The sequence below is a fragment of the Rhododendron vialii genome, chromosome 7a (assembly GCF_030253575.1).
Source record: "Rhododendron vialii isolate Sample 1 chromosome 7a, ASM3025357v1".
In the NCBI taxonomy this organism is placed as follows: Eukaryota; Viridiplantae; Streptophyta; class Magnoliopsida; order Ericales; family Ericaceae; genus Rhododendron; species Rhododendron vialii.
In genome coordinates this window covers 13,070,736-13,078,171 of record NC_080563.1, presented here as the reverse complement: position 1 = coordinate 13,078,171, position 7,436 = coordinate 13,070,736, and the positions used below count along the sequence as shown (strand labels likewise).

At 37.4% G+C, this 7,436-nt stretch overlaps 1 long non-coding RNA gene across 1 annotated transcript; it reads right to left on the bottom strand.

The window, feature by feature from the left end:
* On the bottom strand, positions 1–5,164 carry LOC131333169 (uncharacterized). The gene is made up of 6 exons (XR_009201741.1): positions 5,016–5,164; positions 3,786–4,049; positions 1,588–2,325; positions 1,320–1,464; positions 863–918; positions 1–89 (listed from the first exon to the last, which is right to left on the bottom strand). It is a non-coding gene; the product is annotated as an uncharacterized LOC131333169 (long non-coding RNA).
* Positions 5,165–7,436: the final 2,272 nt, after the last annotated feature.

Genomic DNA, 7,436 nt, shown 5'->3' with positions numbered 1-7,436 from the left:
AGCGGGGCACAATGATGCATAAACGTCCAGTAATGGCGAAGTTGAATTTTCTGGGAATTTCCTAATACCTTGGTGCCAACAGGGTTCGCCTAATGGAAAAAGAAGAGGATATTGCAAAGGATCATAACAACCATAGTACTAGTTAATTCTCTTACAATGGTGTCATGTTTCCGAACTACCATATCGCGCTCCAGTTTCCCCAAAGGGAGCTGTAGCGGTATCTTCTTGCCAATTGCCATGTGGCAGCAACTTGCGAAGTTGAAGGAGCACTATAGGTTCGAGTATCTAGGAGCACGTTTGGTTAGGGATTTTGGATTTTCTCTCTGCGCACGGTTTTTAATAAAAAATTTCTCAATCATTACTCTCATTTTTCTTCCTTTCTCTTTTCACTCAAAATCCAAATGCCAAACCAAACAAGCTGTAGAGGATTTCATGAGTGTCTAGAGGATCGATTTTGTGAAAGGCTAAGAAAGAAAACTTAATATGGATTTGCAACCCATGATATCAATTAGAACAGAAACAATGGTGAGCTCTAATTTTGTGGCGACATGCATTCTATTAGTAACTTCATGTACGGTACCAAAGATGTAAAGCTTAAGGTAAGACACTAAAAGTAAAACCCTTTTTTTTATTGGTAAGTTGATTTGGATTTTGGATTTTGAGTGGAGAGATATAGAGATAGAAATGAGAGTAATGATTGAGAAAAAAATTATTTAAAACCATGCGCAGAGAGAAAATCCAAAATCCTAAAAGTATAACCTTGTATTGAGTAATCCAAGTAGATACAGTATTAAACATGTTTTAGAACCCATAGTTCAAGTACTAATATTTCTTGATGCAGTAGGGGTGCTTAATTTGGTACCTTGATGAATTCAACCTAAACTGAAATAGGGATTGAAGCAGTTCCCTTCGCACTTCCTAAATCGAAAAGAAATCACAATTAACGGACAACAAATGATAATTTGAGGTCCTTGCTCTGCTATTGATTAGTCATGAAACAAAATACTCAGACATTCGCAAATTAATTGAATTCTATTCCAAAGAAATCGCAATTACAAAGACAACAAATTATAGGCGAGCATAAATATTCATCTACGGGTTTGGAATAAAAGAGCATCGCAGTTAGATATTATGTGGGGAAAAGTAAGAAACTAAACTACTACTCCTATAATCTAAAACACTAATAGAATGAAACTTCATAAATATGAAACGAAGGATTTGGAAATATGTTGTATTTGATTCCAGAATCCAGTTTACAATTTTGAAGAATAACCACCTCGAATGCAGGAAATCAAGAACTGAAGATCTATGAAACCCACCTTCAGAACACGGAAGTTTTAAACGTAATTTGTTGTCGGCTTGCAGTTTATAGTTTGCTTTGATGCTTATCTCCGCAAACTAATGGCAAAATCATGCTTGCACTTCTCTCTCTGTCCTTGGATCCTGTTCCCAAATCTACGTAGACTTTCGGCCCAAACAAAAGCATAAAAGACGTATCAGATCCAAAAAAAATGGTCCAAACAAAATCGTCAATAGCAAAATAATAATAGGAAATCCATGGGCAAAATGGAGGAATGGAAGGACAACCTGACAAATCAACGTCGACAAAGAAGCACTAAAATCGAAAATTACGCCTCTGCTATGCACGTCAAATGAAATGAATGGCATCAACATCCGAATAGCAACTCCAAATCAAGAACGAAAATTAGATGAATCCATAGATTTCTGTACTTGGAACAACCCGAGTACAATTAACTTTTTATTGGGTAAGTACAATTACGTATGCCAAACTGATCTGACGAACCAATTTCATCATTCACTTTATCCTTCTTCTTCTTCTCCTTCTTAGCCTTCTCCCATTTGAAGATCTTCATTATCCTCTTTGTTCTTTTTCTTTTCTTTCTTCAATGCAATTCTCACGAATACTGTTTCCTCATCTCCATCAGCTTTCATCCTCTTCACAACATGTGGTGCAGGGCTACCTGCCGCTACCATCAACCTCCTCCAATTTCCTCTTACGCCCCTCCTCACCATCTTCCTTATCCTTATGTTTTTTCTTCTTTTTCTTTTCTCCCTCTACTATGGTAACCACTGCAACCGCCGTTACCGGTTTAATCACAGCAGCAAGGCCAGCAACCGCAGAATCCCCTTCCCTGGGAAGAACCACCACATTCCTTGACCACTAGGCTGGATTGCTCTCATTCGGCTTCCCATGCTTATCCAACTCTCTCTGAAATCAGCTTCTTCTTCATGGAAGCCCTAGGCCCCAACCCCCATTACCTGTTCGAATAACAGGGGAACATAGTAGTCCACCATAGTAATGCACTGCCAAAGAGAATAAACACGGGAATCATAAACAATAAGCGTCTTTCAAAAGAATCAAATTCCACAATAAAGCATCCGGGAATATTTGAAATCTACAAGATTTTACAGAAGTTTCTACGCATGTTTGAGTTATACCATTCAGCTTCTTTACATAGCAGCCGCCTAGCTGCTGGTATAGTTTTTTTTTTTTGAACCGCGCTGCTGGTATGGTTCACAATCATAACTTCAGAAGCCAGAATTCAAAAAATCATAATCTTTTTCACCAACTCTTGTTCAAGCTATAAATAGATAATAGATTAATTCATACCATCAAAGGAAAACCATTAAATGAGTGAAGCATACTTATTTTCATAAATATCACCCAACATGACAAATAGGATAGAACATTCAAGGAAACAGGCTGCTTGAGGCCTTGTATTTTATAGTTGAGAAAAGCAACCATCTAGTGACAGCTGAAATCCCGTGATTGCAGAAGATGTTTTTCTTAGGCTATTATGAGAAACTCAAAAAACATACAATGTCAAATGGCCCTCTATAATGCACGCATATTAATCCTACACGCCGATGAGTAAGCTATGACAAGCTTGTATTAGATTGTTAACTACCAACTCATTTAAAAGTTTAATCTGTTAGAGAGAGGGGCAACTTTATTATTTATATTCTTAACATGTCTTCTCAAGTGTAGCCAGACTCTCCTCCATAAGAAAACTTTTCCACGAGAGGTGAGGCCACCCAAGACCTAGCTCTGATACCATATTAGATTGTTAACCACCAACTTATCTAAAAGCTTAAGCTGTAAAAGAGAGTGGCAATTTTATTATTTATATTCTCAACAGCTTGGCTTAATAAGATTTCATATCCATGGTGGGGAGGGGCAAAAACTAAAAGAACTAAGAACCCAACTTTCACATCCATGGTGCCTAAGGTGAACAAGACTCAATTGAAATAAGGTTTGAAGAAAAGAGTATCCCATTACCAACCCAATTTATTCGGGCCACATAGCTCAGAACCAAAATGTCAGTAACAAGGATATCTAAGACAAGGTATTAATAGCCAGAACACCGAACAATAGTCAGTAGATAATAAGACAGATAAACCAGCACATGCGCGACTAGAAATCTAGGTGCAGAACTCCTTACATAAATATAAGCGAACACCGAAAAGAAACAATCATTAGTATGTTTAGTAGGGCAGCTGTAAACATAATGAATATTTTAGGGTTTGTTCGATAATTAAGAAATTACCCTCTTCTTTTTCCGGCTGAGTGCATATGCAACTACCTATTTTAGTAGAATGACAACCAAGTTCATGTTTCATCAACTGTTAAAAATATCTTCAATCACAAAAGAAAATTCTATTTACGAGAAATTAAAAAGAAAGCAGGACCATATACTTTTTGCAACACTAAAATCTCGATAAACAACTGAAACTATCTTGAAACTGGGGAAGGTTTAAATTACTGTAAAGTACTCCTCATTTCCAACCGAAACCACCATATTCGGAAAATTGGTTCGCTTTGTGATTTTAAATGATTCAGTAAAGCCTTCCCACTGTTTGTCCCCTACATAAGCAAATACCGAATCACGGTTTGCAGATGCAGCAGCCTACAGTAACTTGATCAATTCCTTGGATTTCTCATTTGCCTCATCCTCCATAATCGTCGGAACAACTTTCCGGTCATCATCTTCCAACAACTTTAATGTCTGCTGATTTATAGGCACAACCTGAGGGAACAAATTCTGCCTTATAATTGTGCACGCAAATACACACCGAGGTTACAGGTCTGATAAAAATTCATGCTGATAGCTGCCGTTGACAGCGAAATTCCAAGGACAAGATAACCTCCATCCCAAATTCAATGGAGCAAATTTGAGACTAACCTCTGGTAGCTCATCTATTTGATATTTCGTGTCTCTGATTTTTTAGAAGGGGTTTCCCATTTGTCAGTAGAATAATACAAAAGGCAGCTGCTTTGAAGACATCAGCAGATTCAACACATTCCAGTAAATAATACCCCGAAATGCCAATAAATGATACAAGCTAAAACCTAACATCAGTTCTCCCATCCAGGTGTGACTAATTTACCTCGAGTCTAATAGTACTCCAGTCTGAAAAAAGAAAGAACAATTTCATACACGAAACAGATACATTTGGTTTTTTTCTAGTCACTGCCTTCCACCGTAATGTACTTTCCAGTTCAGCTGAAATAATTCCAAGGTCATAGAGACCTTTCAAGGTACATGGGCAGCAGAGCGAATCAATTTTCGAGATTTAAGTAACATGTATATGTGGACTTCTTTGAGTTCTTTCTTACTTCGATAGCCGCAAAGAGTACAAACTAAGTATAGGAACTCTCATGCAAAAGAAAACAGTTAATAAAACCAACCAAAAACACATACTGAACTTAGAACCACGAGAAAAACCATTCAAAAAATTGCACGAAAACTGAACTTGTACATTCTCAATCACCGAAATATATCCCAAGCAAACAAAGAATAACCCAAAAAAGTACAATGAAAACAAAACAACAAAATCAATTAAAACAAAAAATTAAGTTACAAGTCACACATCTAAGAGATTGGGTATGAAGGAAGATCCGGAGACAACAAGGCCAAGCAAATTCAAAAGGAAAACAATTCGACAAAACCTAAAATTCTAAGCTAGTCTGACTGAGAGAGGAAGAGAATCACCATGAAACACCTCCATCGAGGCTTTGATTGTCCTCAAAATCACAGAACCTGCTGCATATCAAAGGGAAACAACCAAATCAAAATGGGTTACCGAGCTATCTTATCCACCTTCTGTTACAATGTTTGATGTTTTGCTGATAGACTCACGTATAAAAGGCAAAAAACAGAGGACATGATGTTTTCGAGCCCCACCCGGCTCTCCCCTTAGCGCAGCAAAAAACAATAGTCTTTATAAATGTCCAAAACAAAGGTACACAAACAACACACTGGATAAGTCTTTTTCAAGAAAAATAGAATAATTTACAACCACAAATATATCAGAATCCAATATAAGAAAAATTCATTCCCAAATTAAAAAAAAAAATTTACTTTCTTACCAACATACACCGATACATTTATTTCATCCTGGTTGAATGTAATAATTACATCCTGATTGTAATAACTAAATCAACGAAAATCTTGTATGTAATCAGAAACTTTACCAACCCGAATATGAAGCTTAAAATCCAGCGCAAGCCAAGCCAACATTACATAGCAAATAATGAAGGAAGAGAATCTAAGTTGCCAATTTGGCAAACATTCTCGAAGGGAAGCCATGTAACCATTCATGCCAACTAACCCTAGAAATTATTCCTGAAAATTAAAAGAAAAGACAGAATTTCGTCAAGTTGGGAAATCTATTAAAACAGAATGTTTAAAGACTGGTTAGAAACTCTCACCATACCTCTCTTTTCCGAATTTGGGATCTTTTTCATGCAAATAAGTATGCCCTAATCTGAGCCTATCGACAATAGTAACAAACTTATGAACCCCAGATTATGTCGAAACCTCAATCTCTCCATCTCACATGCAAGCCAATAATCGTGTTCTTGTCCAAAAGTTACTTTGTATTCTTTTAGCAGAACTAGTGTCGAAATCTCGTGCTCCCCACATCATTTTTGCTCAGTGCAACAATCCTAAGTTTGTTCTATGAGTTGTTATTCAATTACTCATCAGAAGCATGCCAAATACTCGTTTAAACCTTCAGGATATACAACTGGCAGCAGCATCAAGCTGTGAGGAATTTTCATGAATAATTAATCTCAAAAGCTTGTAGATATTTCTGTACTATCAACCGATCATCCCATGATAAAGTGAGAATGCAGCTTCCAATTAAGTTCCATTTTCATAAACAGTCTTGTAAACTTTTCTTCCAAAGAACCTGTACTCAGCCAAAGGTAATCAATCAATAGGTAAAATAAAAACCCAAGGATATGAATTGGTAAAATAGAAACCCCAAGGACATGAATGCCACAGGTAATACAGCTATCCTTCACTATAAATGCTACACTTCTCCTTCCTACAACCCCCAAAAAAAAAGAAAATGAAGCAATCCAGAAAGGGTACTAATCAATATTGCGATACTGTCATATGAGGATTGTAATTTTTTGCACCAATTAAGGAACTTCAACATGCATCCAATAAATCCTAGAAACTTTTGTCCCTTTGGAAACTAATATTTTGATGCATTAACCTTTCTAACAGGAGTAGGACCATGTACTTGACCAATGGAACATATTATCAAGAAAAATCAGCAGAATAGATCCAGCAGAAGAGAAGACCTTAATACAAGCCTTTGCCACAGTCATTACGCGAAAAGAAAAGAAAAGAAAAGAAGACCTTAGTGCAAGTCTTTACAACGATTGAAGAAATCGAAGAAACAAAAGGGGGGAAGGGTACTGATCAATTAAAGGTAGATTTCTGTACTTGGAACAACTCAAGTACAATTAACTTTATTTTGAGTGAGTACAATTACGTACACTAAACATAGGCCTAAACAATTACAACAAAGGGCTCAATTGGAATGAAAAAAGAAACTAGATACAAGTTACGTGGCCCATAGGCCTAAACAATTACAACCCAATGAAGGGCTCAATCGGACTGCAACCGAAAAACGAGTTAATTTTTGACACACAACAACATAAGTGACTGATAAGCAGTTGGTGGTTTTAGGAGCTCGAAAAGTAACTTTTCAGTTCTTCTCGATCATTACCACTACAGTAGTACAGCCGCACCTCAGTGTTAATTTGAAAATGCGGCAGTTGTGAGTTGCCTTGGAAGCATGCCCATGATTTTCCGATGTGCCCATTTGAACAGCTTCAGCAACTCAGTTGCAGAGAACAACACGAAGAGAGTGTACAGAACTGGTCCGAATGAGTCTGGGAATAGAATGGAAGCCAGGGACACCACAGAAAGTGAACCGAACACCACCATTCCACGGGAAACGACGAGGGCATAAGTCGGCCATCTCGATTTAGCATGGTATCCCAAGCAATACAAGAGCAAACTAGCAACGGAAATTGCCATGGATATGGGGTGAGTCTCAAACGGGGATATTTGGTTCCCCTGATACTTGATTTGCAGAAGGCTGAGGAGCACCGG